This window comes from Schistocerca nitens, chromosome 1, assembly GCF_023898315.1.
Source record: "Schistocerca nitens isolate TAMUIC-IGC-003100 chromosome 1, iqSchNite1.1, whole genome shotgun sequence".
Taxonomy (NCBI): Eukaryota; Metazoa; Arthropoda; class Insecta; order Orthoptera; family Acrididae; genus Schistocerca; species Schistocerca nitens.
In genome coordinates, this window is record NC_064614.1 from 170,959,631 (window position 1) to 170,986,314 (window position 26,684).

General features: G+C 36.6%; 1 long non-coding RNA gene across 1 annotated transcript in view; it reads right to left on the reverse strand.

Annotated features, from left to right (window-relative positions):
• Positions 1 to 14,013, reverse strand: part of LOC126244641 (uncharacterized) — a 36,813-nt gene extending 22,800 nt beyond the window's left edge. Inside the window, exon 1 of the long non-coding RNA XR_007545378.1 lies at positions 13,445 to 14,013. This is a non-coding gene — a long non-coding RNA (uncharacterized LOC126244641). The remainder of the gene's footprint in view (positions 1 to 13,444) is intronic.
• Positions 14,014 to 26,684: the final 12,671 nt, after the last annotated feature.

Genomic DNA, 26,684 nt, shown 5'->3' on the forward strand with positions numbered 1-26,684 from the left:
AGAGTTTTGTCAGGACTGGCTATCCCAAGGCTGTCAGTAGTTCTAATGGAATGTTGTCTACTCCTAGGGCCTTGTTTCGACTCAGGTCTTTCTGTGCTCTGTCAAACTCTTCACGTAGTATCATATCTCCCATTGCCTCTTCACCTACATTCTCTTCCATTTCTATAATATTGTCCTCAAGAACATCACCCTTGTATAGACCCTCTATATACTCCTTCCATCTTTCTGCTTTCCCTTCTTTGCTTAAAACTGGGTTTCCATCTGAGCTCTTGATATTCATACAAGTGGTTCTCTTTTCTCCAAAGGTCTCTTTAATTTTCCTGTAGGCAGTATCTATCTTACCCCTAGTGAGATAAGCCTCTACATCCTTACATTTGTCCTCTAGCCATCCCTGCTTAGCCATTTTGCACTTCCTGTCGATCTCATTTTTGAGACGTTTGTATTCCTTTTTGCCTCCTTCATTTACTGCATTTTTACATTTTCTCCTTTCATCAGTTAAATTCAATGTATCTTCTGTTACCCAAGGATTTCTACTAGCCCTCGTCGTTTTACCTACTTGATCCTCTGCTGCCTTCACTACTTCATCCATCAATGCTACCCATTCTTCTTCTACTGTATTTCTTTCTCCCATTCCTGTCAATTTTTCCCTTACCCTCTTCCTGAAACTCTGTACAACCTCTGGTTTAGTCAGTTTATCCAGGTCCCTTCTCCTCAAATTTCCACCTTTTTGCAGTTTCTTCAGTTTTAACCCACAGTTCATAACCAATAGATTGTGGTCAGAGTCCACATCTGCCCCTGGAAATGCCTTACAATTTAAAACCTGGTTCCTAAATCTCTGTCTTAACATTATATAATCTATCTGAAACCTGTCAGTATCTCCAGGCTTCTTCCATGTATACAACCTTCTTTTATGATTCTTGAACCAAGTGTTAGCTATGATCAAGTTATGCTCTGTACAAAATTCTACCATGTGGCTTCCTCTTTCATTTCTTAGCCCCAATCCATATTCACCTACTATGTTTCCTTCTCTCCCTTTTCCTACTACCGAATTCCAGTCACCCATGACTATTAAATTTTCGTATCCCTTCACTATTTGAATAATTTCTTTTATTTCATCATACATTTCTTCAATTTCTTCATCATCTGCAGAGGTAGTTGGCATATAAACTTGTAGTACTGTAGTAGGCGTGGGCATCATGTCTATCTTGGCAACAATAATGCGTTCACTATACTGTTTGTAGTAGCTAACCCACACTCCTATTTTTTATTCATTATTAAACCTACTACTGCATTACCCCTATTTGATTATTTATAACCCTGTATTCACCTGACCAAAAGTCGAATAGTCAATATAAAAAAATCAGACAGTGTTGAAGCTTGCCATACGCCTGGCGGCCCACTATGATGAAAATTACAAAACAAAACACGTGAATGAATGAATTGAAAGAGGTTTTTCTTGCTGATAATAAAAAGCAGTTTCACGATTTGCCTAATCACAAAACAGAATCAAAATAATATTCATGTAGACTTTACCACCTTGTCTAGAGTTCAGATCTCTGGTGCAGAGATATTCATGAATTAATATAAAGGAAGAAATTGAGAATCCCTGCCAATTTAAAACAAAAAGGAACACATATCTACAAGTTACACTGGTCGACAATGAAAATGTTAAATAAAAAATTCATGCTGATTCTTAGTATTTGCATCTGCCAACTCAAAAAATGAAGTCACAATTATTTCATTACCCGCCAACTTACATATTTAAAAAAAAAAAGTGTTTTCATGTATGTAATTAAAAGAATATAATTTTATTTAATTGGGTCAACAATTGACATATTTGCTTTAGGCGACTGTTGTCTGTGGCTTCAAGAATGACAACCACGTTTAACAATGAACTTCTCCTTAGAATAATGGCTTCTCCCCCAGGCCAAGGTTTTCTCCAACAACAGGTACAGAAGAACATCTGTTACAGATAGAAAGTGTTCTGCTGAGTTGACAGAGGAGTAGAAGCTTTATTTACTGAAATAAGCTAATCCTGTCTGTTCTCCACCTGTGAACTGACAAGTGTAGAGTCAGCAAACAGTGTGTTGTGTTAGCACTGTGTTTTAAGCTGAGTACATACTGAAACTGAAATGTGTTCTCAGACCCTATTTCTGGACACTATGTATGGATACTGTTTGGAACCACATTTCAAAACACAGAAACAGCTATCTATAGCAGTGTCAGTACAGGTCAAAGGAAACAATGTTTCAGGTCAGACACAACTGCTGCACAAAGCTAGGATATGTTTATGTTTCATGCTGTGTTGTCTGTTGTAAAGAGTTGTTAAATATTGCGTTTTTTTCTAGATGTATTAAGTTCTTCAGAAAACAGGGGGGAGGGGGGGGGCAGGAGAATGGACGAAGAAGCAGATGACTGACTTGTTCAGGGCTGCTTGTGGAATATACAGAGCAAGCAGTACAAGAACAGCAATAAAAAACAAGACTCTCTGCAGAAGATTTCCGCTACTTTTGGTACTGACACAAAAAATTAAAAGTAACACCATGTGTTTGGTTCACTATAATCGCTTTTCTACAATTTATGTCTTGCTGGAGATTCAAAATTGGTATATGACATCCAAGTGAAATTATGGAAACCAGAGCCATCTTCCATATTCAGCACTGTAGCAAGTTATTCCTGCCAGTTCTTGTATAGTATGTTTTCGTTCACCACCGATGACTATGCCTCTCATTTTGTTTGTATGAAACTTCACATATTAGTAATGCAGCATCAAACATTACAGTTTCCTCATCTCTTGACATAGTGTAACAGACAATAAGAAAACAATATGACAAAAAGGCTTGCAGATGATGCAAATACACTACAAAAAATGTTTGTGACCAGTGTGAACACAGATACAAGGTATAAAATCTAGAAAATGTTGTGAAACACCACAGGAAGCATGTTTCCACTGGAAGTTTGTAAGCGGCTGTATAAAAAATAAATACAAATTTTGTTGTTTGTAAGGAATTCACTTTAAAAGCACAGAGATAAAATTTGATTCCTCAAATTAGAACAGCTTAAGAGTGTTGTTTTAACAATGAAATAGACCAGCTCGATAAATCTGTCATTTTAAATGTGTAACATTATTAACTGGCTGGTTAAAATGATCCCATCATTTGTCTTTTGCAGTTCCTATCTAAAGTTCATGTAAAAGACTACTACTGCTTTACAAATATATCTGGAATTAGTTCAAGATCCAAACAGACTGTTAAATATCTGTCTTTAGAATCAGCCATTCAACCACTGCCTCATGGGCCAGACCTTCCTATACCAAATTGGCCAGATGACATAAAAGTGACTGGAGATTTTGAAAGTGTTGGTGAATTACAATAGTGATACAGATTTTGTAAAATTAGTTACTAAAAATGAACCTCAGGATCTAAATGACTTGGTTCATAATCTCTGGTTACCTAAAATTAAAGCAGAGTTACTTGCTTCAAGACTGAAAGGCTGGCACTTTTTACAGGATGGAACCAAATCCACCAATGCCAAAATGAATTTGAACATTTATTTTCTTAATGGGAGAACCTAGTTTTCTCTAATAATGTTGATTATTTGATAGAGTCGTTAGATGTTGGACATAAACCTGACTCTTCGAACACCGGCTTGAAAGGGGTCTTGTTATAGAATAGAAATAAGTTTCCATCAATTCCTATAGCTCGCACAGTTGGTACGAAGGAAAGTTATGTGAACATGCATTTCTTGCTATTCTGTATCCAATATGATGACTACCCTTGCCAGATCTTAAAGTGATAGCTATTCTATTTGAATTACAATTAGCTATCAAAATATTTTGCTGCTTCTTGTGCATGTGGAATCGCAGGGATAGAAATAATCATTATATTAATAAAATCTGGCCAAAGAGGAAGTCATTCAATCAAGGACAGACAAATGTCGTTATCAACCAAATGCAAGTGCTGCAAAATCTTATTTCCACCATTACATATCAAACTATAGTTCATTAATAATTTTGTGAACTCAATAGATCATGACAGAAGTGCATTTCTCTTCCTAAAAAAACAAGCTCCCAAGGATCAGTAAAGTAAAACTATAAGAGCAAATATTTGTTGGCAAATAATGGTTGAATGGATCACTTGGATTTTCATAAACCTTCTAGGAAACTACAGGTGATTTCTTCCCTAAGAACCTCTCGGTGCTATCACCAATGAACATGGCAAACATTTCCACCAGGACATTGCTGAAATGGAAGAATGGTAGCAAAAATGGACTCCAAAGATTTTTATCAGTGTAAGTACAATCAAAAACCTGCTTCACATAGATTTCAGGTAAATAAAATGTATTCTAGCTAAAATTTTACATTTACTCAAATGTATAATTACCAAAAATATTAAAACTGTGATGACCCACAAACTGTGGGTGAAGTGAAAAAATCTGTAAAAAGATTTGAAATCAGCACAAAAAAAGTCAGTAAGAATCACTCATTATACTTCTTTTAACATTAAAAAACTTAAAATTTGTTGAACAGTGCTATATGAATATCTAGATTCAAGAATTGAAAAGTTTTTTTTTAAGAAAAGGTTGTGGTCTTCAGTCCTGAGACTGGTTTGATGCAGCACTCCATGCTACCCTATCCTGTGCAAGTTTCTACATCTCCCAGTACCTACGGCAACCTACATCCTTCTGAATCTGCTTAGTGTATTCATCTCTTGGTCTCCCTCTATGATTTTTACCCTCCAATGCTAAATTTGTGATCCCTTGATGCCTCAAGAGCATGTCCTACCAACCGGTCTCTTCTTCTCATCAAGTTGTGCCACAAACTCCTCTTCTCCCCAATTCTATTCAATACCTCCTCATTAGTTATGTGACCTACCCATCTAATCTACAGCATTCTTCTGTAGCACCACATTTCGAAAGCTTCTATTCTCTTCTTGTCCAAACTATTTATTGTCCACGTTTCACTTCCATACATGGCTACACTCCATACAAATACTTTCAGAAACGACTTCCTGACACTTAAATCTATACTCGATGTTAACAAATTTCTCTTCTTCAGAAACACTTCCCTTGCCATTGCCAGTCTCCATTTTATATCTTCTCTACTTTGACCATCATCAGTTATTTTGCTCCCCAAATAGCAAAACTCCTTTACTACTTGAAGTGTCTCATTTCCTAATCTAATTCCCTCAGCATCACCCGTCTTAATTCGACTACATTCCATTATCCTCGTTTTGCTTTTGTTGATGTTCATCTTATATCCTCCTTTCAAGACACTGTCCATTCCGTTCAACTGCTCTTCCAGGTCCTTTGCTGTCTCTGACAGAATTATGTCATCAGCGAACCTCAAAGATTGAATAAAATTGTGGAGAGGGTACAACCCTGTCTCACTCCCTTCCCAACCACTGCTTCCCTTTCATACCCCTCGACTCTTATAACTGCCATCTGGTTTCTGTACAAATTGTAAATAACCTTTCGCTCTCTGTATTTTACCCCTGCTACCTTTAGAATTTGAAAGAGAGTATTCCAGTCAACATTGTCAAAAGCTTTCTCTAAGTCTACAAATGCTAGAAACCTAGGTTTGCCTTTCCTTAATCTTTCTTCTAAGATAAGTCGTAAGGTCAGTCTTGCATCACGTGTTCCAATATTTCTACGGAATCCAAACTGATCTACCCCGATGTTGGCTGCTACCAGTTTTTCCATTCGTATCTAAAGAATTCATGCTAGTATTTTGTAGCTGTGACTTATTAAACAGATAGTTCGGTAATTTTCACATCTGTCAACACCTGCTTTCTTTGGGATTGGAATCATTATATTCTTCTTGAAGTCTGAGGGTACTTCGCCTGTCTCATACATCTTGCTCACCGGATGGTAGAGTTTTGTCAGGACTGGCTCTCCCAAGGCCGTCAGTAGTTCTAATGGAATGTTGTCTACTCCCGGGGCCTTGTTTCAGCTCAGGTCTTTCAGTGCTCTGTCAAACTCTTCACGCAGTATCGTATCTCCCATTTCCTCTTCACCTACATTCTCTTCCATTTCTATAATATTGTCCTCAAGAACATCACCCTTGTATAGACCCTCTATATACTCCTTCCATCTTTCTGCTTTCCCTTCTTTGCTTAAAACTGGGTTTCCATCTGAGCTCTTGATATTCATACAAGTGGTTCTCTTTTCTCCAAAGGTCTCTTTAATTTACCTGTAGGCAGTATCTATCTTACCCCTAGTGAGATAAGCCTCTACATCCTTACATTTGTTCTCTAGCCATCCCTGCTTAGCCATTTTGCACTTCTGTCAATCTGATTTTTGAGACGTTTGTATTCTTTTTTGCCTGCTTCATTTACTGCATTTTTAAATTTTTGTCCTTTCATCAATTAAATTCAATATTTCTTGTGTTACCCAAGGATTTCTACTGGTCCTCGTCTTTTTACCTACTTGATCCTCTGCTGCCTTCACCACTTCATCCCTCAAAGCTACCCATTCTTCTTCTTCTTCTTCTTCTGTATTTCTTTGCCCCATTCTTGTCAATTGTCCCCTTATGCTCTCCCTGAAACTCTGTAAAACCTCTGGTTTAGTCAGTTTATCCAGGTCCCATCTCCCTAAATTCCCGCCTTTTTGCAGTTTCTTCAATTTTAATGTGCAGTTCATAACCAATAGATAGTGGTCAGAGTCCACATCTTCCCCTGGAAATGTCTTACAATTTAAAACCTGGTTCCTAAATCTCTGTCTTACCATTATATAATCTATCTGATACCTTTTAGTAATCCGGGATTCTTCCATGTATACAGCCTTCTTTTATGATTCTTGAACCAAGTGTTAGCTATGATTAAGTTATGCTCTGTGCAAAATTCTATCAGACGACTTCCTCTTTCATTTCTTAACCCCAATCCATATTCACCTACTATGTTTCCTTCTCTCCCTTTTCCTACACTCGAATTCCAGTCACCCATGACTATTAAATTTTCGTCACCCTTCACTATCTGAATAATTTCTTTTATCTCATCATACATTTCATCAATCTCTTCACCATCTGCAGAGCTAGTTGGCATATAAACTTGTACTACTGTAGTAGGCGTGGGCTTCGTGTCTATCTTGGCCACAATAATGCGTTCACTATGCTGTTTGTAGTAGCTTACCCATACTTCTATTTTTTTATTCATTATTAAACCTACTCTTGCATTACCCCTAGTTGATTTTGTATTTATAACCCTGTATTCACCTGATGAGAATTCTTGTTCCTCCTGCCACTGAACTTCACTAATTCCCACTATATCTAACTTTAACCTGTCCAGTTCAGTTTTTAAATTTTCTAACCTACCTGCCCGAATAAGGAATCTGACATTCCACGCTCCAATCCGTAAAACGCCAGCTATCTTTCTCCTGATAACGATGTCCTCTCGAGTAGTCCCCGCCCGGAGATCCGAATCGGGGACTATTTTACCTCTGGAATATTTTACCCAAGAGGACGCCATCATCATTTAACCATACAGTAAAGATGCATGCCCTCAGGAAAAAGTACGGCTGTAGTTTCCCCTTGCTTTCAGCCGTTCGCAGTACTAGCACAGCAAGGCTGTTTTGATTAGTGTTACAAGGCCAGATCAGTCAATCATCCAGACTGTTGCCCCTGCAACTACTGAAAAGGCTTCTGGCCCTCTTCAGGAACCATACGTTTGTCTGGCCCAACAGATACCCCTCCGTTGTGGTTGCACCTACGGTATGGCCATCTGTATCACTGAGGCACGCAAGCCTCCCCACCAACGGCAAGGTCCATGGTTCATGGGGGGTTTAAGAAAATAATAAAAGGCCAATGAATTAAATTTAAGAAAATAATAAATTTAATTCATTGGCCTTTAGCTGACACCACACAGCCAATTCATATGTGCATAAAATATACAGGCACTGATAGAAAATTAGTGTTAGAGTATTTGTTTCTTTGCATGCACACACACTGTAGACAGTACATACATACATACATACATACATACATACAGATAGTCCAAAATCATATAATCACTGTAAAATCAAATGTAGAATACTGTACATTGCCTCTGTTGTTATGGATATACAGCAGCACTATTTTCTACAAAAATATCATGTATGCAAGTAAATATAACATTACCAACAGACGATACAGAGCAGCTGTTAAAAATAAGTGAGGAAGTAGCAGCTTTCCCTATAATTTACTAGGTTAAATTGATATGAGGTAAGTGTAAATAGTATTATGCAACATACTGATAGTTTACCTAGTTTTAATGCAGTGTGCATTAAGTTTCTGAGTGTTGCTTTTCTTTCATTAATACAGACCTTACTCATTCCACACTGCTGAAGGTGGTTGTTTTGGAGGGGATTTACAGAACATGATGATGAATAAACAAACAGAAGGAAATAACTGTCAGAAATGAAATTTGTAGGTAGCATTAACAATTATCAGTCATTATACAGCTATATTTTACTTACACTTGCAAACGAAAGTTACCACTTTGTTACACAAATATGTGCTGCTGCTTTCTTGCTTAGTATTAAAGTTGATGAAACTGATAAGAGACTACGAACAATAGGTACCTGCATGCTGCGAGGAAAGAAGTGCTTTTACAATTAAAATTTTTCTTTGTTATTTTACGAACACACATTTATAATCCTTAATTCTGGGTAATTTGTGCAAGAAGTGGATAATACACAATTTTTTTTTTTAATTTTTCTCTAGGCCGCTACTTGTAAAAATTCATCAGACCAAGCATATTCAGACTTTTACAGTACCGTATATCAAGGACCAAGTTCACTGTAAATCACTCTCTCCTCTTGCAATATATAACTGTTTTTCTTTAACTAACAGTACACTTTTGTAAATATTAATCAAGCACTAACAAAGAGCTCACAGTTACTCTGTCTGTATATATACCCCTATTTTACTCACTCATGCACACTTTCACACTGAAGAGGTACATTCCCAAATTTTAGAGAGAAAATTCTTTAGAGTGTGGAATGATCAACAGAGAAACCACACTTTCCTGAGCTGTATAAAACTTGTTGAATAATGGAAATCAGATACTGATAATAAATTTTTCAATGTACCAGGCAGACAGACTAGAACATACAGTCAGCTACAAGGATAACTGTCATTCAGAACAAAGGTTTGTTCATATAGCAAAAGATAGAAAGATATGATTTCATGCAATCTTTTGAGACAATAGCATAAGCCACTGTGCACAAAAAGGGGAGGGGGGGGACGCCAACTGGAAATATGTTGGGAGAAGATTTTCAGATAATTGATTTCTGTCTTGTCCTGTTTTGTTTACCCTCCCTAGAGCTAACATATTGAATGAATTTACTAATTACATCCGTTCCCACTCTTTTTCTCTTTCATAGAATAAAGGAAAAAAAGTCTGTGACTACAGTACTATCAGTGAGGCATAGTTTATTGGCTGGGATACAAGGTTTATGGAAAGATTAAGTAATCAATTTTTTTTTTTAAGATTTCTGAGTGGCATATGTAAAATGATCTGCTCGATCAAAACCATTATTTCTTGCAAGAAAAACTCAATCAACTTTGGTGTTGGCTGAGAAACTATGAAAGCTAAAAATTATAAAGCTAATTACTAAGGCACTTAGTACACCAACTTACAACTGTTAAGAACAGGATAAAGGCATGGAGAAGGAATGATTTAAAACATATTGTAAGAAAAAAGAGAATACTTTTAGAAACAATATCACATTATCCAGCTTGGCACATTTATTACAATATATAGAATTCAAAATTCATAACTAAAAATCACAACTATTTATAAACAGTTTAGTTCTTTATACACAAAAAGCAACAATAAATAGATTCTCTAACAATGAACATGTCACCAAATGACTGCTGGCACTGACAGATCAAACACAAACAATGTCTAACAACACAGACGTAGAAAGCTCTGTTGTTAGGACTAGGAAACTATTTGGTGTTTGACTTGAAACATAACATAAATAAATAAATAGATAGATAGAAAAAATAAATTAGTACAACATGAGTACAAACAAACCAGTCTAACTTCTGATACAGGAGACAAAACAACAACTCTGTTCATGTATCTTCTTTCAACAGTTTTCTTGGCATAAACATGCACCTTTTTGATTATCTAATGAATGTTTTCTTTTTTAATTGCAAGGTTGTCTATCATTAATACCAAATATAAATACAATGGTTTTTTGGCAATATAAATACGCAGTTACTGTAAAACAAGCTAATTTACAGATTTATACATACTTTCATAAAACAGTCTTAAAAATGCTGAAGAGTCATCCAAAAATATTGTCTCTACACAGTACTGTAAATAAATAATTACCGAGATAAGGGAGAAATTACAAATTCTACAAATAATTTTTTGGAGTATAAACTATTGTGACAGATTGATCTAAGTTTGGTTAGAAGGTTGCATGGTCAACAGTTTTCATTCCATAATATCATACTTTCAATTGCCCTCACATGATGCAACTGAAGCTGTCACACAGCCACACGATGAAAATGATCTGAAATGGGTGGTAAGATTGAAAAAAATCCATCAACATCATTTTACTGTTCAATAATATTTTCATAGTTCACATAGTCTATTTTTCAATTTTAAATGGTCTTGACTGTTACTACATTAAACCTAATTATTTTATTTTATTATTATTTTTTGAGAAAAATATTTCACAAAAGTTTCAATTTAGATGCATAAATTAGATTTTAAATTTCATACTGATGTAGTCAGTCAATGAAGTATTTCCATTAGAGAAATCTTACACAGTTCACACATTTTTGTCAACTGAACAGAGCCAGAACAACACAGAACTTAAGTACACAAATCTTTATTATAATCAAAGGCAGAACTTGACATAATACTTAAGACCATAGTTTTTATAAGCCCTACTGTATGAAATGACACTTTTCCAGAGTATATTACAGACACATGTACACAGATACAAACGAACAAGAGGTAAGAGTACTTCACATTGAATGAGAATTGGAAAAGCAATATTATGTCAGCATTACTCTAGTTACAGTCCTTTAATATGAAAATAACTTTGACAGTTGAGCAAATAGAATCGCCCTTTGTGCTCTTCTTAGATGTGTACACAATACTCGGCATGGAGCAGCATTAAAATACTGCATGTTACCATGATTTCCCATTCCCTGTTGTCAATCACAAAGCTATTTTAAAAATTCTGTAGTTTCACAGAACCACAATTGATGTTTCTTATCAATAACCATACTCAGCAGCTTTAATTAATACATGTTCTTTCTAGATGCTGTATGTAAAAACACACTTTCTGGTATAATTCATTCCCAAAAGATAAGCATATAGTCTATAAATTTGAACAGCCACATAAAATATCCAAACTAGTATTGCAAATGCAATTATGATATAGGCAAACATGTAACATTTATAATGATCTATGTCCAATCAAGTTTGTTTAAAGCACAAAAGATAAAATTTTGGTGGAGTGTTCCATGAATTCAAGATATCACATCAGAAAGAATATCCAAACAACAAAGCTGAAGAAGAAAAAATGTTTGTGGTAACAAACTGAACTATAGCATAGTCTGAGGTCTATATTCATTCCATATAACACTTTTTGTTACAAATAAGCTGTAGGGTAAATTCATAATAGTTGTACATGTCTGTGGTGAGTATATTGTTGCATATTATTTACAGTTCATTAAGTAACATATGAAATTGCAAGGAGAGGGGGAAGTACTAGATTAAGTCTTTACCTAATAAGAGAATTACCTACTTTGAAACTGCAGCAATGGGAACACGGAAACCTGTGGAGCAGCACTAGAAAACAACTAAATAAATAAAACTGATAGGCCTATTGAACATACGATTCTGGAAACTTTTTAAGATTTTTCTTCTCATGAAGGAGTAGGCAGAAAAGAAATTTAGAAAAAACAAAGTACAACAAAAAGTTACTGTAGGGGAGAAAACTGAATTTGCAAAGACAGAGTTAAAAGTAAATAAGGGCTACAAAAGCCACGATTCCAGTTCTTGGGTGCTAATAATTGGCAATCAGCATATATGAGAGTTATACTTTAAGAAATTTGAGAATACAGAAAAAGAGAGGCAATAATGGAGACAAATGAGCAAATCACAATAATACTGGGAGAAACGAACTATCAGAAAAAGTGAAAATGCAAATCGATGATGGAAGCAGGCACTATGCAGAACAGAAGTAAGATGAGCAAATAGATAATAAATTTAAACAAATTAAGACTACCTCATCGGAACAAACAACATTTTTATGAACTAGTGCTGGTATTACCTAGCAAGCTTCCATGCCTCTACTCTTATGCTAGTGACACAATATTTGATTTGGGTGTTGCGTATATTTGGTTTGTTATATTCAAAATGGTTACTTAGACTTATAGATTCAAGGCATTTTCTTTCTTTGGGTATGGTGATCCTGATCCTATTTCCCACTGTATGAGCAAGTATCTGTGACTCACATTTATAAATACCCCCACACAATATTGTCATCTTCCTATCCGCAAAAGCATGTATATTAAGAAGAAAATGCATGTTATTTTAATACACGACACAAAATGTAAACTTTACAGTACTTTAAAATATTATATCTCACTAGATCAGAGTATATTTGAGTATATACCTGACAACTGAGTGAAGTAGCGCTTGATAGTACAGCTGTTATTCATAGAGAAAGATAAAGAAGGAATATAGTGTCCCTGTATGTTGGTACTTACATGGTGTATTGTGTATACTGCTGTATGGAACAGAGTGTAATCAAAAGAAAGGATGGCAACAGGGCCAAGTGCATGCGAGTGTTCCATTCACTGTTTTGTGGTCTTTGTTTCTTGCTGTGTTGCCTACCTTTGCAACTATGGTAGAATGATGTGATTCATGTTCAGCTTTGCAATATGAAGTACATGCTGAACAAAGTTTGATTACATGCTTAAGTAGATTGTATATGTATGTCAAACTAAATTTTGTTTAGATTTCATCTGCAACTGGGCTAATATGTACTGCACATAGTTAATCTCATCCTAGCAGGTGGTATAATTAATCAAACTTTTGAGCCAACATCACAAATTGTATTTGGCACAAAATACAAAAATTAATCAATGCCACATTTCTTAAAAAAAAAAAAAAAATAAATAAATAAATAATTTCCTTGTTGGCTTCCATAGATAGTTCTTTCACATGTTTCACACAGCTAACTGCTCCAATATATTTAAACTGGACCACAGCATTTAAAACCATGTTACAAAAAACGAGACAGAGAGAATAAGTACTTTGACTTTCATAGAAGAAGACGAAAAACATTGATGTACTTTCATTTCAAATGACTATGAATTTCTGTCAACCAAACTTTATAAATGTACACAGTGAAAACATACGGTACCTATATAACATAAAAATTATTTTTAAGATACTGACTCATTTCTGGCCATCTGCATCATTTCGAAATTTACCTCTGATGGTACCCACCGGAATCGTTGACAAAAAGCCATTACAGACAAATGAAGCGCAACATTATTAATGCGCTAGTACCACTGCAGTCCAGTCTTTAATAGATTAGAATCACTGCACAACCCCCCTTTTAATAGATTAGAATCACTGCACAACCCCCCTTCCCGACGCTTTTAACAGTTTGCCGGTTAACGATTTTGATCGCAGTTCTGGTTCCGAATTTGTTCACAATTTGGGCTCGCACATGACCGACATTCATGGAAAACAGTACGTTTCCCATCACTTAAGTACATGAAAACTGCCGTACCACAATATACGCAAGAATCAAATTTTGAGTGTGGCTGATTTCTGAAATGTTGACGTACAGAATCAACCGACCGGCCAAATCTTGCGTTACATTGCGGGCAAAAGTTAGCAAAATCCTGCGGAGCTCGAGTAACAAAGCGTGGATGCCCTGCGTCGACTGTCACTCGAGGTTCGCACTGCTCTGTATCACGTTTCATAGCTGATTCATTGCTTGTCATTATCACATAGCACTTCCTTTCCGACTGCGCTTCCTGATTACATATCTTTCTTCTGTCACAGGCTCACAGCAGGAACAGGGTGACCAACCATGCGAAGTTACTAGTGCTCATAGAACTTCTTGAATTCCTTCTCCACATGGAAAGAAAACTTGCACATGCATCCTCCACCACGGCATGGGCACTGGCCTCTCGACTGTACTCTATGCCATTTAAGAAGTAATTTCCGCGCGGAGGAAGCGTGGAAAAACTGAAGTTTGCGTTAAGCTCGGCGGAAGAGAAGAGGATAACGATGTCTGGTTTGCTAGACCATGCTGCTGTAGACAACAATCAGGTCCATTCGCCTATGGTACAAAGTATCATGCGATCAGGTCTATAAGAACAGTATTAAATTTTAAAACCAGTTTCGATTGTAAAAGAACAGAAAAACAGTGAAATTTTAGTGCATGAAAACTCTTTTGGAGTGCTTTCTGCCTTGGGTTCAGAGAACACGTCGGAAAAAGCTGAGAAGCTGGAAAATGAATCGCACAAAGTAAACAAACCCTTGCTCGTTGAATCTAAGTCAAGCAGTGAAAATACTGCATCAGGAAAGATGCTCAAACATTCGAAAACATGTGCGCACACCTATAATGACTTAGATATGAATTCAGTAACGGAAACTGCGAACTAGCAAACTGAAGCATATCTGGTATACATGCAACAAGAAAACAACATTGGTCAGAACAGAAGAACCTTGAATCCCCATACTGTGTGTTACGAGCTAGTCATAATTGTGACATCTCTGCATTATTTATGGGAACTTGTAAATTCAAGGCATCTGGTTTCGTAAAGTCAGCGCTCCACTGAGTGAAATAACGAACTTAAGTAAATTACCTGATGTAGCTAGTTTGAATAAAAAAAAAATATTATCGTGTTAAAAGGATCAAACAGCGTCTATGGATACAAGTCGTACAAAGTTACTACAAAAGTGAAGACCATAGATACTAGTAGACAGGCCTTGCTGTGCAGAAGCTATAGGGCTGGTGTGGCTCCAACATAAACCACGTGACTGTTGGCAAAACGTGGCGAGATTTCAAATCAGCGGTCTGCCATCCTATGCTTGTATCGTATTTTACCCACATTTCTCAATTGACTGCGAAACGCTTCCAACAAAAATTACTTTTTTATTTGAGAAAAATTATGTCAGAACTACATTTGACCTGGATTTGTTCACAGTACCATTTATAAAATCTAACAAATAGATCGAACGCCCCTCTGGTGGGCAGTGGGACGAAATTACTATAAACTATCAATTAAAGTAAAATGTCGTTAAAATTCTTTTAAACAGTAAGAGTGGGCTCGGGTCAAAACTTTAAATATTGGATTCGCCGCATTTCGAGCTCTAGTCACTTATAAAAGAAAATGGGAATTCTGTCAACTATAGGTGCCAAAATTGTCTACTTTAGGAGCAGGTCCATTTTAGAGTATCAATTTTAGGTGCACTTCAAAAGTTCAGTTCCTACTATTTTTACAAAAGTTTAAACTATCAGTTTAAAAAGAATGATATTTTAGATGACAGGTGAGACTTCGAAGTTTCAGAAAATAATTTTGGAGTCTACGTTTATTTAATAGTATTAGAAGGTAGAAAAACATTCTCTTAATGTGTCGACTATAGGTGCTCTTACTTTATTATAATCTCACTTGTATATACAAAAAGGCGCATGTGCAGATGGCTTAAAGTTTTTCCGTTTCAGGGCCTGTTTCCAAAGCTGCCATTCGGTACCTATGAGTAGGAACGAGAAACAGTTATAATTACTTCTGTAACCGAATTATCACAGATACTTTCCAAAGTGTAATATGAGTCTGACTTCACAGGCATCACTTTCAACACTTTAATTTACGTTACACTCTATTTCAAGTGTAAAAAAAATATAAAAGTCACTTCAGCAGATTTCAATAAACGCATCTGCACTATCATAGAAACACGCGTGAAATGTAATGCCATTTCCCCCGACAAAACGCTTAGTACAGCCATAAGCGCAACACGAAACAACCATGTTTTGCCAACATTCACGTGACTTTAACCCTGAGATGTTGGAGCCACGAAAATGACGTCAGGGCCAGTCTATTATATTTATGGTCGAAGGGAAATATTAAATAAGTTAATTCATACATGAAAAAGATGGTGGCTGTTGAAGACCTGCAAGTTGGGAACTCCGTATATAATGAAAGAAAACGTGTGTATAAGTGTTCTTTTGCGGGAAATACAATGTGGTGTATGATAATATGTGCGTGGCATGTCATATTATAATATAAAACATCGAAAGAAAAGTACGAGTAGATCCACATGTAAGTACAAGTGACAGTGATCAGCTCCTAAAACACAGATCTTTGCATCAGAATAAAAAAGAAATATTTTGTGAAATAGCAACAAAAGAAAAAATTATTAACATCCTTTGAGACGAAATAATCAAGCTTCAAAAGGATTTGAAGCATCTACAGTCATATAACAGTGCAAATACATCGCAAATTACGCTAAACATAAGTTACGGCGAGTTTATTAGGTCTAAAAAGTTCACCCGCGGAAAATGTAGCGAATATGTGTTCCAAATACCATGAAAAAACCGTTTTAGTGTCCTAGAGACAGGCACAAGTGCAGAAGAAATGTGTGAAAACGAAATTACAAACACAAGTAGTCCTAAATGTACATATATGACAGGAAAGATAGGACAGAAACCGTTTGTAAACATACACACCGATAGATACAGGCGTGGACTATGGTACAAATGCTCATAGTTACGTGAAACCAGGAAATCACAAAAAATATAACAGGTGGGACTCCACCAAATGCAAACAAATGTATAGTGGCGGGTGCCAACGATATTTATAGGAATAATTTGTCTAGTTCTGTCCAAAATCTGCGAAGGTAGTACAGGACTCTAATAAGAGCAAAAATATGATCGTCATTGGAATACCACATAGATACGACCAGAGAAAAGACTCCTGTAAATAGAGAAATTATTGTTGTTGTTGTTGTGGTCTTCAGTCCTGAGACTGGTTTGAACCAGCTCTCCATGCTACTCTATCCTGTGCAAGCCTCTTCATCTCCCAGTACCTACTGCAACCTACATCCTTCTGAATCTGCTTAGTGTATTGATCTCTTGGTCTCCCTCTACGATTTTTACCCTCCACGCTGCCCTCCAATGCTAAATTTGTGATCCCTTGATGCCTCAAAACATGTCCTACCAACCGATCCCTTCTTCTAGTCAAGTTGTGCCACAAACTTCTCTTCTCCCCAACCCTATTCAATACCTCCTCATTAGTTACGTGATCTACCCACCTTATCTTCAGCATTCTTCTGTAGCACCACATTTCGAAAGCTTCTATTCTCTTCTTGTCCAAACTATTTATTGTCCATGTTTCACTTCCATACATGGCTACACTCCATACAAATACTTTCAGAAACGACTTCCTGACACCCAAATCCATACTCGATGTTAACAAATTTCTCTTCTTCAGAAACGATTTCCTTGCCATTGCCAGTCTACATTTTATATCCTCTCTACTTCGACCATCATCAGTTATTTTACTCCCTAAATAGCAAAACTCCTTTACTACTTTAAGTGTCTCATTTCCTAATATAATCCCCTCAGCATCACCCGATTTAATTTGACTACATTCCATTATCCTCGTTTTGCTTTTGTTGATGTTCATCTTATATCCTCCTTTCAAGACACTGTCCATTCCGTTCAACTGCTCTTCCAGGTCCTTTGCTGTCTCTGACAGAATTACAATGTCATCAGCGAACCTCAAAGATTGAATAAAATTGTGGAGAGGCTACAACCCTGTCTCACTCCCTTCCCAACCACTGCTTCCCTTTCATACACCTCGACTCTTATAACTGCCATCTGGTTTCTGTACAAATTGTAAATAGCCTTTCGCTCTCTGTATTTTACCCCTGCTACCTTTAGAATTTGAAAAAGAGTATTCCAGTCAACATTGTCAAAAGCTTTCTCTAAGTCTACAAATGCTAGAAACCTAGGTTTGCCTTTTCTTAATCTTTCTTCTAAGATAAGTCGTAAGGTCAGTCTTGCCTCACGTGTTCCAGTATTTCTACGGAATCCAAACTGATCTTCCCTGATGTTGGCTGCTACCAGTTTTTCCATTCGTATCTAAAGAATTCATGCTAGTATTTTGCAGCTGTGACTTATTAAACAGATAGCTCGGTAATTTTCACATCTGTCAACACCTGCTTTCTTTGGGATTGGAATTATTATATTCTTCTTGAAGTCTGTGGGTATTTCGCCTGTCTCATACATCTTGCTCACTAGATGGTAGAGTTTTGTCATGACTGGCTCTCCCAAGGCCATCAGTAGTTCTAATGGAATGTTGTCTACTCTCGGGTCCTTGTTTCGACTCAGGTTTTTCAGTGCTCTGTCAAACTCTTCACGCAGTATCTTATCTCCCATTTCATCTTCATCTACATCCTCTTCCATTTCCGTAATATTGTCGTCAAGTGCATCGCCCTTGTATAAACCCTCTATATACTCCTTCCACCTTTCTGCCTTCCCTTCTTTGCTTAGAACTGGGTTTCCATCTGAGCTCTTGATATTCATACAAGTGGTTCTCTTCTCTCCAAAGGTCTCTTTAATTTTCCTGTAGGCAGTATCTATCTTACCCTTGTATTTATAGGAATGATTTGTCTAGTTCTGTCCAAAATCTGCGAAGGTAGTACAGGACTCTAATAAGAGCAAAAATATGATCGTCATTGGAATACCACATAGATAGGACCAGATAAAAGACTCCTGTAAATATAGAAATTATTAAGACCAACAAACCGTTTGAGGAGATCTGCAAAATGTATCAAAACTCTCAGTTCGTATGTGTTGACTACCTGCAGAGAGACTGCTTCACAAAGCATGGAATGTACATAAACGGAAAGGGTTAGAGACTTCTCAACTCTAAAACTCTGGAAATGTTGACTCCAGCTAGCAAAACAATAAATGATGTGTCTAAAATAATAGCACCAACAGTAGGATGCCAACCACAAAAATAGCACAGCAGCCATCACCAACTGCAGCAGCTACTGCTACTTCAGCAGAACTAACACCACCACCAGCTAAATCGGCATCAACAAAAACAAAACTGCTATCAGATGCAGCAGCAGCAACAGCTGCAAAAGCGACGCCCTCATCATCATACCAGTCAACAGCAGAACTACAACCACCATTGGCAACAGCAGCAGGGCCACAGTCACCAGTGACAGCACCATCGCCAGAATAATTATCATCAGAAGCACAGGCAACAAGAAAAGAACTAACACCAATAATGGAAAATGCAATGTCAACGCTGGCAGAAGTAATAGGAGCACTCGTCTCCTTAACAAGACAAGAACTTCACCAACATGCCGTCTGAAGGAGCAGTCAACATTGGAAAACTCATCAAATGGTCGTATACTGAGGAAGAGGAAAGCAGCGATTCCATCCCATCTCAATGATTTTTTGCTGAAGGGCTACAGGAAAACCAGAGTAAGATAGGTACAAGTGTAATGTTCTTACATATTAATGTGCAGTCTTTTAAGAACACACTTAATGTACTTCAGTATTCGCTGGAAAGCATAACTGCATTGTGATATCAATAAATGAACACTGGCTTAGCAACGAGGAAGTAAAATTAAGTGTACCATTTGGATATGACTTGCCAACCAGCTACTGCAGAACAAGCACTAAATATGGTGGTGTATCTGTATATGATAAAAATGTTGTGAACCTAATCTATGAAGTTATGGACTGTGCATAGAAACAAAATTTGAAGCTGCAGCCCTAATTTTGCCAAAACAGGAAATTGTAATAGCTTCAGTATACCGCCCCCCCCCCAAAAAAAACACAATGAAGACATGTTTGCGGAGCTTCTGGAGAAACTGATACTCTTGCTACTAAAATACAAAGATAACAGAACACTAATATTTGGTGATACCAATATAGACATCAGGTCTAAGAATAGAAAGGTTGATCACTTGTTAAATAGATTACGATCCCTTAACTTCAGTTGTGTAAATGACAAACCCACAAGACAAGAAGTATATCTAGATAACATAATTTGTAATTTCCTGCTGAACAAAACAGAATACGACAAATCAAGCTAGGCATTTTAGATCATGAGGGACTGTGGCTCAGACAAACTTTTAACAGTAAAGCAACTGAAACTTCCACACACTTTAGAGAAGCTATAGGCTAAACAAGTTTTTAAGTAAATTGAATTTAATAAAATGAGATAAAACAATAACCACTGCAGGTGCAAATGAATCTACCAACAAATTTCTATAACTATTAATTGAAAATTTTGAAGCATGTTGTTCTAAATGCTGCAAGAAAATATCAAAGCAAAATCGTTACACGAAACTACAAAATCTAAAAAGTGGCACACCCCACATATAAGTAGAATAAGAAACATAATGCTACTCTATCATGATAGGTCCAAGCATAATAATGCTGACAAGCGAATGTACATGAAAGTGAGAAAGATTTACAGGTCTAAAATCAAGGCAGCTAAGTGCTAAGCAAATGATATATAGTACTGAACTCGCCGAATAAATGCAAAGCTGCAAGGGAAATTATTAAAACAGAAACTAGCTGTGATGATAAAGTATATCAGACACCAATTCCACCTGATATTCTAAATGCATATTTTGTCCGCCCTCAGTCAGGTGACAGCAATAATGGAGAATGTGAGTAAGGCAGAAATGAACAATAAGTAGACAGACAGCTATCATTGGACTTTTGTAACTGAGAAGATGGTCAGTAATTCTGGAGCAGAGGATTACTATGGCTCTCAAATTATGTTATTAAATATATCAGAACTCAAATTGTAACTCCACTCACTAAAATAATCAACGAAATTTTAAATGAAGGTAATTACCCAGAGTGCTTAAAAATATCTGTAGTTAAACCAGCACATAAGAAAGGAGATGTAGCATCTCCAGATAACTATCGACCAATATCACTTAGAACTATAATATCAAAAATAATGGAATACTGCATGCATAAACAGATGAGTCAATATTTTGAACATAATGATATACTCACCTCCTCACAGTATGGTTTCAGATCCAGCCTCTCTATAGTCAAAGCATTTCAGAGTATGGTAGCAAAAATATACAATTGTTTTGAAGATAAAGATATTATCTGTGCAACACTGCTGGACCTCAGGAAAGCTTTTGATATGGTCTCCCACAAAATTCTCATAAAAAGCTCTACCACTATGGAGTGAGAGAGAATGCCCTAAGCCTAATGCAGTCGTGTTACGACAATATAAAACAGTTAGTTAAGCTAAATGATCAAATGTCAGAATGTTGCTCAGTTGTAAAGGATATGTTCTTGGACCTTTTCTTTTCATTATTTATATAAATGTGATGCTGTTCTATATGCTGATGACACAACACTCATCACATGTGATACCAGTCTTGAAAATGTGCAACACAGCATGGAAGTGGCAATGAAGAGGTGCAAATGTACTGCAGACGAATGATAATAAAACTGAAGCTATTGTTTTCAATCTGAATGCTCCCAATCGTGATAACAAAACAGTAAAATTATTAGGATTTCATATAGATCGAAAGCTCAGCTGGGATACCCAGGCAGGGTAGTCACGTGGCAAATTAGCATGTGTCATATATCTGCTTTACAGGCTAAGGAACAGTGTCAGTAAAGAACTTCTGTTATATGCACATTTTGCATCCTTCCATTCACACCTTAGTTATGTGGCAATTCCATAAGCCCAAATTTAATGTTTAAATGGCAAAAAAAGTCATAAGGTGCATAGCAGGAGTTAGCACATATGAATCATGTCGAGATTATTTCAAGAAACTAAATATAATGACAGTGCCTGGCCTGTATATTTACAACTGCCTTGTCTTTGTTAAAGAGAACCTGAGTAAATTTGACTTAAGAAGATCAGTTCATGACCATAACGTAAGAAGTGCATACACAATTAATATGCCAAATGCTAGGCTTGCAAAGACGCATAACAGTTACAAATATCTTGGTCCTGTCTACTCAAACAAATGACCTGAAAATGGCTACACAGTGCTAGTAAACAAATTTAAAACTAGTCTTTCGAGATGGATGAAAAGTAAAGTAATTTACTCTGCTCATGACTTCCTTGAGTATATGACAAATGACCCACTTTCCTTACCGCAAACCGCAAACTATACACATGCCACACTGTGCAACTAGTTTATTACTGTTTCATGTAGTTCATTTATCTTGTAATTAATCTGTTAGGAAACTTTTTGTTGTTATTGACATTTGCACAAATATATATTGTATCCATCTTGGATAATTATATTGTAGTTAATAACATTTGTCATGTAGAAGTTTATATTATTATTATCATTATTATTATTGTGTTAAGACTGACGACACCAATTGCATGTAAATATGTTCAACAGTAGAATAAAACATTCATATTTTGTATTTGTAAGCATACTCATTGTGACTATCCCACACCGTCATGATTTAACATAGTGATCATGTGTGAACCGCGAAATAAGTGCTGCAGACAAATATATTACTGAATGTCGATATTTTATACATAAGCAGCTTGGAGCGAACGTTCCATACAGTCTACATCTGCATCTGCAGTCTGCCAAACACCGTGAGGAGCATGGCAGATGATACGTCCCATTGTACCAGTTACTTAGGGTTTCTTCTTGTTCCATTCTCACAAGGAGTGAGGGAAGATGTCTCAACGACTCTGTGCGTAAAGTAATTATTCTAATCGATCGTCACGATCCCAATATGAGCGATATGTAGCGGACTGTAGTATATTCCTAGAGTAATAATTTAAAGCCTTTTCTTGAAACTTTGCTAACGTCTTTCTCAGAATAGTTTACGTCTATCTTGAAGTGTTTTCCAGTTCAGTTCCTTCAATATTTCTGTGACACTCTTCCTAGGAGCAAACAAGCCTGAGACCATTCAGGCTGCCCTTCCCTGTATATATTCAATATCCCCGTTAGTCCTATCTAGTACGGGTCCCACACACTTGATCAATATTCTAGAACTGGTCGCAAGAGTGGTTTATAAGGAATCTCCTTTGTGTATAGATGGCACTTCCTCAGAATCCTACCAACAAACAGGAGTCTAGTACCTAGTTTACCCAAGACTGAACCTATGTGATCATTCCATTTCATATCCCTACAAAGTGTTACACCCAGGTATTTGTATGAGTTGACCGGTTCCAGCAGAGACCAATTGAAGTTACAGTCAAAGGCTACAACATTATTTCGTTTTGTGAATTGAAAAATTTTACATTCGTGAAGGAAGTTGCCAATCTCTGCACCAGTTTGAAATCTTATCAAAATCTGAGTGAATATTTATGCAGTTTCTTTCAGTTAGTACTTCATTATAGAAAACTGCAGCATCTGCAGAAAGCCTGATTTTATTATTAATGTTGTCTGTAAGGTCTTTAACATACAACATGGACAGGACAGCTCCCAAGACACTTCCCTGGGGCACACCCAAAGTTACTTTTACTTCTGACAATGACTCTCTATTAAAGATAACATGCTGTATTCTCCCTACCAAAAAGTCCTCAATTCAGCCACAAATTTCACTTGTTACTCAATATGATTGTACTTTTGACAATAAGGGTAGATGTGATATTGAGTCAAATGCTTTTTGGAAATTTACGTGATTGCCATGATCCAAAGCTTTCAGTATGTCATGTGAGAAAAGTGCGAGTTGGCTTTCAGATGATCGACGTTTTCGAAATCCATGCTGGTTGACATTGAGGTCATTCTTTTCAAGATGTCTCATTGTGTTTGAGCTCAGAATATGTTCTAAGATTCTACAACAAATCGTTGTCAAAGATATTGGACAGCAGTTTTGTGGATCATTTCTACTACCGATCTTGTAGACTGGCCAAAGATTTTTGTTCGAGGGACCTATGACAGATCATAGCTAAAGACAGTGTAACTCATCCACAAATTCAGTTTAGAATCTCACAGGGATTTCATCAGGATCTGGAGCTTTGTTTAATTTTAACGATTTCAGCTGTTTCACAACACCACTGACAGTAATACTTATTTCATTCGCTTTTCAGAGGTAATTCTCGCATGTTTTCCTTTGTAAAGAGACATTTGAAAACGGAATTAAACATTTCAGATTTTGTTTGCTATCCTTAATTTTAGTTCCTGTCTCATTCATTAGGGACTGGCCACTAACACTGGTGCCACTAAAAGCCTTTACATACAACCAGAATTTTTTGAGCTCTGTGAAAGATCACTTAACAGACTTCATTTACACGTGCCAGGAATGCAATTACTAGCCAAAATATATGCTTTCGCATTTCGAGGAAAAGTGCAGGAAAAAGGACAAGTGGCAAACAAATGGCGATTGCAAAGTGTTTTGGATGAGTTAGAAACAATAATGTCATCAACCAAACACAAATTACTAAACGATTTAAACTGAAGGGGCCAGAAGGAAATAATCAATTCGCCAGTTAAAACCAAATTACGAAATGATTTGGACTGAAGAGGACAGAGGTGAATGAAACAACTCGTACAAGCTCCAGAAGGTATCTCACTTATTGATTGTGACCAGCAAGCAGAAGCCACACACAAGAAAGACAAAGAATTTTTTTTATTGTAAGTGCTGTATTATAATTGCCGTTACATAAGCAACTAGAAACCATCTCAACTAAAGTTTCTAAATTCCCAGATTTTGCTGTAGTACACCATAAGGTTGAGTCTCTCATGAATAAAACTGCCTTGCTCTACTATAAACTAAATGCAAACATAATATGGATTACTCAACATTGGCTACAAAATGATGAAGTAAAATTTGCCTCAATCTAACAACATACATTAGCAACTTATTTTAGCTGAGAGGTCTCCAAACATTATGGCCCTGCTGTCTTTGTGAAAGACTAAATAAATTTCTATGATATCAACAAAAATTATATCGACCCAATGAAAAGAGACTGAAATTTCCATTACGAAGCTGCCAGAGCTTAATTTCATAATTATTAACACATTAGAGCACCATTGGGAAATCTGCCAGTCTTCATGAGGAAACTAGAGGTCCTCCTCATCAGGATCAGTGCATTAAATATGAAGATAGTACTTTGTGGCGATTTCCATATACATTTTTGAAAAGACAGCAGTACCAGGCTTGGGTAAATATGGCCAATGCATTCAATTGGTGTTGTTGTTGTGGTCTTCAGTCCTGAGACTGGTTTGATGCAGCTCTCCATGCTACTCTATCCTGTGCAAGCTTCTTCATCTCCCAGTAATTACTGCTTATAACATAGCAGAGCCTTTGGGAAACATTTTCAATGTTTCTCTAGGCACTGGTGTCCTTCCAGATATGCTCAAAACTACAAAAGTTCCACTGTCGCTAAAAACTGTTCTCCTGATTAAATATGAAACTACTGAGCTGTGTCGCACTTAAGTTCCTTCTCAAAAATTCCAAAAAATATCTTTTATGACAGGCTTTTAAGTTTAATAAATATATATTCCTCTCTTACTGTACAACAGCATGGTTTTAGAAAGTCTGAATCCACACATTGTGATTTTTAAATTCTTAGACTCTGCTTTAAAATCAATGCTAAACATAAAGCGGCTGTAGGTATTTTTCTAGACCTTTCAAAAGCCTTCGACGTCCAAGAGAATAACATTCTGCTCGAGAAATTAGACGACTAAGAGGTATAGCACATAGCTGGTCGTTTTTAAACCTAAAAAATAGCAGGTAGAACCTATACCTACAATATGAATTCAACACTAGGAATAAAACAAAAAATAACTCCTTCCTTCCTAGCGAATTACGAATATAATACGGTGTACCACAGGGCTCAGTCCTAGGTCCACTACTATTCTTGTATTGTGAGGGCGACATTGTTGAATATATGAGTTCCCTAAAAACTATGGTATTTGCTAATAACACTGTCTTATTGCTTTCTGGATCCAGCCCAGAAACCTTGTAGTCAACAGCAGAAAGTTCTATGAAAAGACTTTTTAAGTGGTTCACCAAAAACAGGCTCAATTTAAGTACTGAAAAAACTGTGTGTGTCAACTTCTATTTATTTCCTCCGTTTAATTAAATTCTATTCAAGCACAATTAAAAAATTAAGATTTAAAGTGGGACACAGACATAAATAACTTGTCTAGCAAACTCTCATCCATCTGCTTTGGTCTAAGACTATTAAAATCAACAACGAGCAAAACAACAGTACTGCAGGCATACTATGTGCAGTGCTCACTGTTTCGATATGGGATCATTTGTAGGGGACACACAGCTCGCAGCATAAAGGCTTTTGGAATGCAATAAAGTCTCTGATAATGATTTAATTCCTGAAGAAATGGTGTCCTGTGAATCCCATTTTCCTGAGCTTGGTGTTCTGAATGTTCCAAGTTTACTCATCTAAGAAACTGTCTTGTTCACTGGGGGCTACCTCTTGAAAATATTGAATCTACTTCCGAAAAAAATAGATGCAGCTGTTGTTGCGAATGCGAACATATTTTGTTGGTACGCTGACCTACGTAGGGAGAAATGATCATCATAATAAAATCAGGGAAATCAGAGCTCTCCGCGCGCTGTTTGAGAAATGGATAATAGCGGATTATTGTTATGGTCGTTCAATGCACTTAAGAGTGACTTGCTGAGTATCTATGTGGATATAGATGTGAATGCGGGCATTTGAAATTTATTGTGGAATATTTTGACGTGGCGTGACAGTCAATATC